A 12,263-nucleotide genomic window follows, 5' to 3' on the forward strand; every position below is an offset into this window, starting at 1 on the left:
ACAGGATAAGGATAAAATAACGGCAAGATTATTTTAAACAACAAGCACCATTAACAATCTAAAGTTAATCGGAATTGTCAGGTTTGAACTTTCTCACAATCTAAGCAGCAGCAGCCATGAATAGAGAGAGGGATTAAAGTAATGGGTAAACTGGAGTCGTCATCATACTAAACAAAGCAGGCCTCTCTTTTTCTACCGTAGCCTTCATACTATAAACGCCAACAGAAATGCAGATGGCTTTTAAAGTCAGTTGCACCACTCAAATAACTGTATCATGAAAACTGCGCGCCGCGGAGCAATGAAATTTGGTACACGTTCAAATGGGGCCGCGGGGAGATGGTTCCTATTTACACAGATAGCATTTCCAGGGGAGGCCATTATCAGAGGAAATCAGCCGATATGACCGTTTCTCAGGCAACGCAGATGGGCCATGATAAACACTGAACCAAGCCTTAATTAAGCAGTGAAGCGCTGTTCCGGTGTGTCTGCTTTGACTACTGGCCTGGAGTAACGCTAGTAGGCTCCCAAAGGTCCCTTTCTGTACGTGTACCAAGTTTCACTGGTTCAAGGCGGGGAAAAGCTATCAGCAGAACAGTGGCTAGAGTCGACCCAGTAACTTTACTAGCGGACCTGTATACACTGGCAGTCACAATTACGGGGACAGCTGGAAACATCGCTGCCAGGCACCAGAGGAAAGGCAGGGAAAGCGTACATCAGACCCATACATTGGCTTATATAAAAACAGTTATTATCCGTTTCCACAGAAGCTATCACTACGGGTCAAAGAGTTGTGCCAAACCTTTTCTGTGACTTCAGCAATCTCCTTCCTGTAAGCTGCTTGCTCTTCTGTAGGACTAGAAGTGTTCCTCATTTATGAAGTGTGAGGAGAAAACCCCACCAGGTGACTTACCTTTTATGAGACGACTGCCTACCAGGTGAGGAAGACACAGAGAAATCTGCTTTCTTCTGCATCCTCTCCTCCGTCTCAGCAAACTTCTCATTCGCTGCACTCCTTTTGGATTTCTTCGCATCTGCTTCCCTAGAAAATTTTAATAAAATAAGAGGGGACCTCATTATTTTACGTTTTTCTATTTTGGAAATAGTTATTTATCGTAACATATCATCATCATTTATGCATTGAGGGAGAAGAGGGATGCAGGGATTTTGGGCTTTTTTTGTTGTTGCCATTTTAGATAGCTTTTATCCAGAGCCAGCTGCCTCAAAATGGGGACACTTATCACAAGGTACAGCTACAAAAGCTCAAACCCCTGCTAGATCGATTTATCAATCAAAGAACATGTGATACATAATTTTTGTGAATGTTACTCCTGCGCCCAACTTTTCTGTCTGTAATTGTACAGTGGGGTTCCAAGCAGGGAACACATCGATTAGCTGGGATCGTCCATATAATCAGGAATATTTGTGCTTGCCCTGAAAAATGTAAAGCCATATAAACCATCTCTTTATAATATATGACTGCTGGCATGTGGAGAAGACACACTGAGACACATGCAATCAGTGAAGTGCGCGACTCCAGCATCACTTCCTTCTTAAAATCTCGTCTATTGGAGCATAAAGTTCCCAAAGGCATACAGAACGTGTAGCGTTGCAATTATTCCAAAGACCTCTAATATATGGAGTGGAATCATCACATACTCATATGGTGATGCAAGACCGAAGTTCTTCCATTTCAAAGATGGTTCTAATTGTTTTTTGCCGCCTGGCTTGTTCTGCACAAGCTGTTGTCTCGCCTTCTCATGCACATTCTTTTCCTGATGCTCGTAAGGCCTCTGGGGTTGGCCTTGTTCCTCTGTATCAACCGATTCCACATGTTGGATCTTTTGTGTTGATGGAGGTTCTTCTTGAACGGCAGAATCCTGTTGAGGAGAAAAATAAGTGAGGAAAAAGGACCTCTCAATTTGCACTGAAATGTTAACAGTGAAATATACAATACGTTTGGGCCGTAAAATTTTATGGACCTGAGTCGTTAAAAAAGTTCTTCCTCTGAATGATTGTTCTTTTAACAAAGTCTTCGGGTCCTTTTGTGATTTTTTTTCAAGTTATAAAGCATATTTTCCATTCTGCAGCTGACATGTTGCCTCCTTATCCAGTTATTTGAGAGACACATCACACATTGGTGTCTAAAAGGGTGATATTCAATTCTTCTCAGCCCAAGAAGAACCATGTAAAAACTAATCAGGGTTTGTATCAGTGACTGTTCATAATAAAACAGAACTTTCTCAACATTCCGTACTGCAGCAGAATAACAATTCAGCCTTTATTGTTGAGCAACAGTAATTAAATAACACATTCCCAGTGCTTTACTGCACACAAGAGGTTCCCCTCTATTAATTGGCTAAACAATATCAAACGTTTATTGTTTCTTTACATTCCTCGCGCTAAAATGTTGCAGCTTGTCACAGACAAAGGAGAGCCTTTGTGTCACTGTTATTCAGAGATGATTTTTACGTTTTTCAAGGTCTTTTTACCCAACTTTACAACCTAACATAAGAATGCCAACAAGACACATATGCATGGTTCGCAGGCAGGGAATGTTTTTTAATCACAGGCACCTGCTAGGCAGAAAATAGCTCGCCTCAGACTACCATTGCTTGCAATAAGCGAAATTGTTGGGGGGGTTTTTAGAAGTAAAGGGGGAGAAAGAATTAACATGGAATAATATGGCTGTGTTTGTACGCTCGGGCCAAGCACGCTCATCACTTTCCAAAACCGTCTTGTTTGTCATAAAACCCAAAGTGACCTGCTGTTGGAACAATGCAGGCCAATTCAGGCCACTATGGCTGCATTTCAGGTGTCCAACCGTACCTCTTTTTTATGATACCTGAAATGGACAGAAGGAAACATTCCAAACTCTATGGCACGTTACAGCAGCACACATAGCACAGCACAGGGACGGCTCTGTCAGAGCAAGTGCACAGACACTTTAAGCAGGTCTGACGCCTGCCTGCCCGCAACTCTCCTCAGACTTCTGTCGGACTCGGCAACACTTTTTTTATTTTTTATTACAGGCAACTTCCAAATCATTACATTGGCACTATTCATCTTTCTCCACTTGTGCCTTGTTCCAAGCCCTCACTGAGAGACCCGAGACTCCAAATATTTACACATGTTTATTGGACTTGTATCCATTGTATCTAAATTACTTTCTCCGTACAGTGATGGAAAATACGCTAAATAGTAGCTGTCAGTGGAAGAGCTCCGTGTGGAGAGTGAACATGACAGCAGAGCTAGATTGATTTCAGGATTTGAATAACAAAATTCTGAGGGTGCTGTTGCATTTTTGCATGTGATCACGCATGCATAACACAGACAGACACCATGTCCAATTTATAATCACGTCGCAGTTTCAAAAACGAGTCAGTCCAACACTACACTGAGAAGTTGAGTATCGGACTGGGGTGTGTGTCCCTGGTGCTGCACTCTTCTCCTCTGGCTGCCTTTAGCTTATTTGATTGAGAATGTCTGATCTAATAAAACTGTGAAAAATTATCTGCTTCCTCAATGCTGGAAACGAGTAGATCATGTTCAGAGATTGGTGTTGTTATCTTTGGCTATCAACCTGTCAGGCTTCATGTTGACTTGGAACACCACCACTTTGGGCTCTTAGTGCTGCAATCAGAGAGCGGGTCCCAGCCAGAGCTATTTCAGATAGTGTTTCTGACCTGACACGGACTAGAGCCTATTCCTTTCGCCTACACATAAGAGGTGTATAAGTAATGCAGAGAGAAAATAGTTTGGTGGGGCGTAAAAAAGCCAGAAAAACATGGCCTGATTTGTGTTCTGCACTAGAACACTCCATTACATCACCATGCCATGACTTGGATATTACTGTAGTAACTTCATAGGAGAAAGACGTACGCAGAGAAAACCTGTGACTTAATTTGTATCTCAGCAAACTCATTCACAGTAGTGTTTTACGGCCTACTGTCCATCATCCTCAGAACGACCGACGGGTTCAGCCTCATAGCATCACTCAGCACAGACACAGGACTCATAAAACATTAAAGCCTGGATGGCCTTTTTACACAGTGAGCGCAGCAGCCTGGCACTGTTTATTTGGGTTTATACATCCCTCACTTACCCTTCACTCAACTCAACCCATCTCCGTGGCACTAAAAGTTCTATCACCAGCTATAAATACGTCAAACTTGCTGGTCAAGCACAATTCAATTGAAAGAAATGATGAGGTGGCTCCTTTAGTTATTTAAAATTGGGTAGAACAATGGTTGTAATAGGCCACTGCAGTAACATAATGTAAATGGCTCTGTAACGTCCATGGATTATACATTACGGGGGGGGGGGGGGGGGGTACAGATCGTACTTCAGATGTTGAGGATCAGCGTGGCGGATGTGTTGTTACCTACCCTTACCACCTGGTGCACCTGATCCAGTTGCAGAGGGAGGTGTTTAGTCCCAGGGGCTACATGACTGGGGCCAAGCTTCCTGCCATCCAGGATCTCTATGCCAGGCGGTGTCAGAGGAAGGCCCTAAAAATTGTCAAAGACTCCAGCCACCCTAGTCATAGACTGTTCTCTCTGCTACCGCATGGCAAGCTGTACCGGAGTGCCAAGTCTAGGTCCAAAAGGCTTCTTAACAGCTTCTACACCCAAGCAATAAGGCTCCTGAACATCTAATTAAAGGGCTACTCTCTGTTTATTATCTATGCATAATCACTTTAACTCTACGTACTTGTACATATTGCTTTTGTTATTTTACTGCTGCTGTTTAATTATTTGTTACTTTTATTTTTTATTTTCCAATTTTTACTTTAAACAAATTTTTCTTAACTTAAAGCGTTGTTGGTTAAGGGTTTGTAAGTAAGCATTTCACTGTAAGGTTGTACTGTTGTATTTGGCGCATATGACAAATACATTTTGATTTGATTTGAACTTGATTACTGACATGCAAAACATTTTGGGACTATATCAACAATGGACTAATGAAACAAATGAAACATAGACTAAAGAAACCTATACCAAAAGATCGTTTTTGGGTGGAGTTTTCCTTTAAGGTATGTAAGGAGGAGAGGATCAGGGGAAAAATATAGTTCCAATACAGGTTCAAAGAGTGCAGTATGACAGGAAGAGAAATCATCGAGGGTGCCTGAGCTGCCAGCGAGGATGATGGATCATTCCACCATAGAGAGAGCACAAGTCTGCGTCCCAAATAGCACCATATTCCTTATAGAGTGCACCACTTTCGACCAGGACCTAAAAGGCTCTGGACAAAGTATTGTACAATATAGGGAATAGGTTGCCATTTGGGACAAAGCCCAGGTCTGAAGACAGCAGCCCAGGTTACTTAGAGCTCGCTGTGATTTCACTCTCTGATAAATCATCCTCTGAAAACAGCTAGGCTGCAGAGCATCGTCACACACAAACCAGCATATTTTAATGTGCCTGGTATCACAGGTTGGAGGTTATTTACATAGAAGGTTTAAATGTTCCTCTGCGTAAGGGGACACATTTTTCAAAATACTGAATTGATCACTGTGGTTCTGTGGTATGTAGGGGAGGTGTGTTTTTTGACGAAAGTTGAATTGTTATGGCATTGCAAATCTGCCGTGCTGACTAAGGCAAGTAAAAAAAAGTATTAATGTCTCAGTAAACTGAAATCTGACATATATAATTTCTTCCATGTTTTTTAGGGGTGAACACAGACATTTATATTTCTAGAATATCCCAGTATCACCCCTAATAGCAATCGCTTTCATTCACCCCCCCCCAAAAAAAATTGTGAAATGTGAAGATAACTCAAACCTGATGTGTATTGAACAGACTTCAACACCTTTTTCTCCCCTTCACTGCAGAAGTGTTTCAACAGCTCGACATCATTCTTCACTGTGGCAGGACTAAGCCTAACCTCCCTGTACAAAACCCCCCCCCAAAACAAATACAGATAATTAATCTTGGGCCCGTTTGTGGTTCTTCTATCTAGTAAGAAACTGTTTCTTATCAGAGTCAACCCCATGTGTTTGGACTTGTCTGAGGTCAAGTGGGAGTCAGTGTGTATCAAGATGGATTGATTCGTTATTGATAGATAGAGAAGCAGACAGAGTGAGAAGGAGGAAAGGAACCCACTGGGAGATCTGCTTGAGGGAGTTGCTGAGGAGTTGAGTGTCCAGCTGCTGCAGCAGGATGAGCAGCTTCACTTTGATCTCTTTCTCCTTGGCCTGGTCCCCCTCATTCACCTTCTCCAGGAGACGCAGCACAGAGCTGTCCTCCCCATCCACTGTTGCAAAACTAGGCCCCAGCATCTTTGCAACAGGCTACAAATTACAGTAAAAATGGTTTAGTATTTTTTTTATATATATCTTTATTTTACCAGATTGTCCCATTGAGGTCAAAAGATATAGGCCTTATTTAAAAGAGAATCCTGTCCTGGGGTAATATAGACATACAGTAGATGTATGTTTTCCTTTCTCAAACTAACATAGCTATTAGCTAGTACCACATTATGGCTTTGGGGTACAGTAAATATAACTGTGAGGAATTGCAAACATAATCTGATGCCAGTTTCTAATTGGATAAAAGTAGAAGATAACAAGGACAAACTAATTATGTCCGTGGCTGTATGGGAAGTATGCAGCCCGACTACTTAGGAACAAATGGGATTCAAATCTCATTCTGTGGTTTACATGGTTTACCTTCCAGACAAGCTCGGACCTCCTTCAGCCTCTTATCCTTTGCCAGCTGCACTATTTTGGAGAGCTGACTAAAACTGTGAACAGAAATGCTCGGAGGAGTGATTTGCAACGTACTGTAGGACGCCCATCCTTGTCCGTTTCCTGCGACTTTACCGTAGGGCCACTAAAAAGTAGAGAAACACACTCATATTTTTTAAGTATAAACTGGCAACAAGCAAAACATTTTATTTTTCTATCTAGGCACACTTCTCCTATTCTACCGTGTCTGTGCTAATGTCATAAATATGCTTTTTGGAAAGAAAAGTAATGTTCTCAGTGTTCACAATTTCCACTTTTCTTTTATCAGTGAAATCTACAGTAGCTAAGAGCCAACTGTAGGATAACAAATGGGTGTGCTGTGCTGGTAACTTTAGCTATTTACTAGGACCACTGCTTATACCTAATGTATAGATTTGTTTGTAAAACATCAGTTCATTGATTAAGTAGGGGTTGTCAAAAAAATATGGGTGTATAAACCCCATTCAATTTACTTAAAGCCACAATCTGGAGTTTGTGTTTCAGCAAAGAGCAACCCTGCCGCTTAAAGGAGGATATCCCCCATTTCTACATGTGTAACTGTTTTAGCACTTACCTACACTGTAGTTTGATATCTCAAGACAGTTGTTGGTCCATATCCCACATATTTAGATACTTTACAGGAATATCATGTTATGCCATTTGCCCATAGGATCCCATTAAAATTTGAAATATATCTAAAATACCTTAGAACCACACATATCTATGTCCTAATACACCAAAATGACATTATAGAAACCTTGGAGAAATTACTTTTGGAATAAATATATTTTTTTATGCTTACAGTGCCTTCAGAAAGTATTCATACCCCTTGACTTTTTCCACATTTTGTTGTGTTACAAAAGTGGGATTAAAATTGATTTAATTGTCAATTTTTGGTCAACGATCTACACAAAATACTCTGTAATGTCAAAGTGGAAGAAAAATTCTGACATTTGTAAAACATTTATGAAAAACTAAAAACACTAATGATATCTTGATTAAAAAAATATTCAACCCCCTGAGTCAATACATGTTATAATCACCTTTGAGTAAGTCGTTATGGATAAGTCTCTAAGAGCTTTCCACACCTGGATTCTGCAACATTTGCCTATTATTCTCTTCACAATTCTTCAAGCTCTACCAAATTGGTTGCTGATCATTGCTCAACAACTATTTTCAGGTCTTGCCATAGATTTTCAAGCAGATTTAAGTCAAAAACCTCCATGGTAGATTTGGCCTTGTGTTTTAGGTTATTGTCCTGCTTGCTGAAAGGTGAATTCATCGACCAGTGTCTGGTGGAAAGCAGACTGAACCAGGTTTTCAGATTTTGGCTGTGCTTAGCTCAATTCCGTTTATTTTTTATTCTGAAAAACTCCTCAGTCGATAACAATTATTTTGCTTTTGCAACAGCTAATCGGGATCCTAATTAAATACCAAAATACCAAATACCAGTAATGTGTTGTATTAGATTTGCCCTAGACATAACACTGTATTCAGTGTCTTTTTCCAAACAGGATGCATGTTTTGGGATACTTTTATTCTGTACAGGCTTCCTTCTTTTCACTCTGTCAATTAGATAAGTATTGTGGAGTAACTACAATGTTGTTGATCCATCCTCGCTGTTCTCCTATCACAGCCATTTACCCTGTAACTGTTTAAAAGTCACCGCCGACCCATGGTGAAATCCCTCAGTGGTTTTCTTCTTCTCCGGCAACTGAGTTAGGAAGGGCGCCTGTATCTTTGTAGTGACTTGGTGTATTGATACACTATCCAAAGTGTAATTAATAACTTCACCATGCTCAAAGGTATGTTCAATGTCTGCTTTTAAAAATTGTATACTTCTTTGTAAGGCATTGGAAAACCTCCCTGGTCTTTGTGGTTGAATCTGTGTTTGAAATTCACTGCTCGACTGAGGGATGTTACAGATAATTAATTGTATGTGTGGGGTACAGAGATGAGGTAGCCATTCAACAATCATGTTAAACACTATTTTTGTGTCCATGCAACTTATTATGTGACTTGTTAAGCACATTTTTACTCCTGAACTTATTGAGGCTTGCCATAACAAAGGGGTTGAATACTTATTGACTGAAGACATTTCAGCTTTTCATTTTTAATTAATTTGTAAACATTTTGAAAAATACAATTCCACTTTGACATTATGAGGTATTGTGTGTAGGCTAGTGCCCCAAAACATCTCAATTTAGTCCATTTTAAATTCAGGCTGTAACACAACAAAACTTGGAAAAAGTCAAGGGCAGTGTAAGTCCACTTTTGAATTTATGAAAATACATATACGTAATTACAGTACTTACTGTATACTTATGCAAAAATAAGGGGTATTTTAGTCAATTGCATTAAGATCAGTGATTTTAGTATTATGTAAATAATTTGGGATTAACAAATGACACAGTTTGATGATGTATTGGGTTACTGGATCTCTAATGGAGCTCAGTACAGTTACATTAGCGAAACATTCTAATCTCCAAAACCTGCTTATCATTATCGTAATGCACCAATATTAGGAAAAATAAAATGGATACTTTAGTAATTTTGGCTTAATCTGATAGTGTGCCTTCAGTTCTTTATTCAAATATATAAGAATAACGTGTACACAAGTAATTATGCTGAAAAACAAGATTCAGAAAAGTTTGTGTTGCGGTAATGAGATAAATTACCAAAAACATTTTAATAATTACATTTTAAATACATATTATTTCATTAAAATGTTTAACTCAGGCCTTTTCATTAGGTAAGCAATGTTAAAAAATATTAGAAATTGACTTTTTTATTTTTTGGACTTTGAAAACTGATGAGGTAATGAGCATTTTTGCATTGGTAATTATGGAAATTGTGTTAAAATGCATAATATCTGATCAATAAAAACATAACAATAATTATGAAATAGATAAATACAGATCCTAATCTTGGCGATCCAAGAGGAATTATGGAAAATGTGTTTATTGTTGTCAAGTGCCAGTTTTGTGAAAATCACCCATCTAATCACATGCAGACAGCTAGGAAAAAATAGCAAAATATCCTGACGAAGTAGTGTAGTTTATGTTGTTTTCTGTCCTAGCTACTGAAGTTGAACAGAAAACACATTAATTCAATTGTACATATGAGTCCTGCTGCAGGGCTCCAAATACATTTGAACTCCATGAAAACATCCCCAGTGAGTAACATTAACATTACACAAACAGCCTGCCTCATGATTACCTGATGTCATACTCTGTTTAGAAATCAGAAGCCTCCAAAAAGCTAGTCCACTGCAGCGGCTCATTGAACACATGTTTAGCCTCCTGAGGGTGTCTGGAGCTGAACTGTTCCACAAACTGTAGGATCTCTTTCAGCAGAGACTCGTTGACTGGGGTGGTCTCCAGTTTGCCCGTCCCAGAACTTGCTGTGGTCCATTGCAAGGCTCTGGTCGGTGCTACAGTACCCCCATGGTAGCAGCTGAGGCACTGGCAACATCCTGAAACTGTTGTGGTGGAATTGGTGACAATGACAATTCTAGCTAGACATGTCAACAAAAAATAAATTTGCTAGCTACAGTTAAAGTATACTGGCAGTCATATAAGACTGCAGATGGCTGGCTAAGTTTACAGCCTGTTGTTAACTGTGAAAAGGAACAGCCGGCTACAGTAGCCAGCTGACCCCATTGCTAACTTAACATCATTCCATCAAAACCTGAAACTTCAAGACATATTTTAAGCGTTTGTACAAATTAACTAATCTGCAAATGTTCTGAGTACAGTGAACATTTATAGTTAAACATGTATATTTTCCATACAGTTTTTATATCTAGCAAACTATCTAACCAACTATTTGAAGTATTTTGTTTGAGGACCACCAGCTAGCTAGCTATCAAGGTTAGCGGTTAGTCAGTTTCCTTGGAAACAGCCAATTGTAATGCCTCCTCCGGTTGCCAGGATACCACTCAACGTAGTGGGAGATAGGTCAAAAAGAACAAGATTCGAAAAGCAAAACTCTATTCCTCTCTCCCTGCCTGCAGCCTGCTGGTGTGCTATTTACTTTAATACAGTGTGATGCCTTCATGAAGACTTCTGTGGACATCTAAAGTAGGATGTCCACAGAACCACACATTTGAGTGCCTCTTTATAAACTTCCTCTAGGATGGATGTATGATTTGGCTTTGGATGTGTTTTACAGACAAACATCCTGGGCAAACTGAAAAAAGTCTATTTGAAGGAGATTTAACATTTAGGTTCTGCAAATAAAGTACCCACTGTATCAAAAATGTTAATTTTCAAGAAAAAAAAACATTTCATCTGGCTATAATTTCCAAAGTTGATTATTGAAATGATTTCATTATTTCAGGTTGGCATATTTTTTTTGTTGAGAATTTCCAGGAGAGTGAAATATAGGTATTGGTATGTTTTGAGATTGGTAAACTATACACAAATCAGGCCTAGTTGATTAACCAGATCCAATTGCATATTTTCCTTTTCAGGTAGATGCAAAAGGAAAATAACCAGATGACTTCCAAAGCTTTGATTGTGCACAAGTGTGGAACCTTCCCTTCCTTTAGCCACACAGCCCCATCAGAAGTGAGCTCAGAGTCAGACAGTTAATGGGGCGATCCAACCTCCACAGAAAGGTAGCTAGTCTGACTCTGCCATTGTCTCAAATGGCAGCCTATTCCCACCATAGTGCACTACTTTTGACCAGAGCCCTATGGGCCCTAGTTAAAGTAGTGCACTATATAGGGAAAGAGTGCCATTTATGATGCAGTCTCTGTATACCATGGACTCCTCTCCTTGTATTGGCTAAGCATGTGCCCCAGACCATGATTTATAACTGTGGAGCAGACATGTTTACATTTGATTTGAATAACCCCCCCCCCCCCCCCCCTCCTTCATCCTCGCTATGCTGAATGAACAGCCACAATTTGTGCAAATCAGCGCTGTGTGTCTTATTGTCTGGCAGCTGCCCGCCCTGCCCAGGCTGTGGTGTCCCATGACTCATTGGGAATGACAACACACACAGAGTATCCCATGGCCTCATGGCCAATAAAACCACTTACAGTGCCTTGCAAAAGTATTCATACTCCATAGCTTTCTTCACTTTATATTGCGTTACACACTGGAATTTTTCGTAACAATCTACACAAAATACTCTATAATGTCAAAGTGGAGGATTTGTTTTTGTTTGTTTAGAATAATAGAAATTAAATAACAAGCATAAGTATTCAGCTCCCTGAGTCAATACTTGTTTAAAAAACACAGTTAGACTCACCGTTACAGCTGTGAGTCTTCTTGGGTAAGTCTGTAAGAGCTTTACACACCTGGTTGTGCAATATTAACTCTTTATTATTTTCATAATTCTTCATTCTCTGTCAAGATGTTGGTGCTCATGGCTACACAGCAAATTTCAAATCTTTTCATAGATTTTCAAGCAGATTTAAGTCAAAACTGTAACTTGGCCACTCAGGAACATTCACTGTCTTCTTGGTAAGCAACTCCAGTGTCAATTTGGCCTTCTGTTGTAGGTTATTGTCCTGCTGAAAAGTGAATTT

The 12,263-nt window shown here is 39.8% G+C and overlaps 1 pseudogene; it reads right to left on the reverse strand.

The window, feature by feature from the left end:
• Positions 1-11,290, reverse strand: part of LOC139532928 (outer dynein arm-docking complex subunit 2-like) — a 65,980-nt pseudogene extending 54,690 nt beyond the window's left edge.
• Between the last annotated feature and the right edge of the window lie 973 nt (positions 11,291-12,263).

Source organism: Salvelinus alpinus, chromosome 10, assembly GCF_045679555.1.
Source record: "Salvelinus alpinus chromosome 10, SLU_Salpinus.1, whole genome shotgun sequence".
Taxonomy (NCBI): domain Eukaryota; kingdom Metazoa; phylum Chordata; class Actinopteri; order Salmoniformes; family Salmonidae; genus Salvelinus; species Salvelinus alpinus.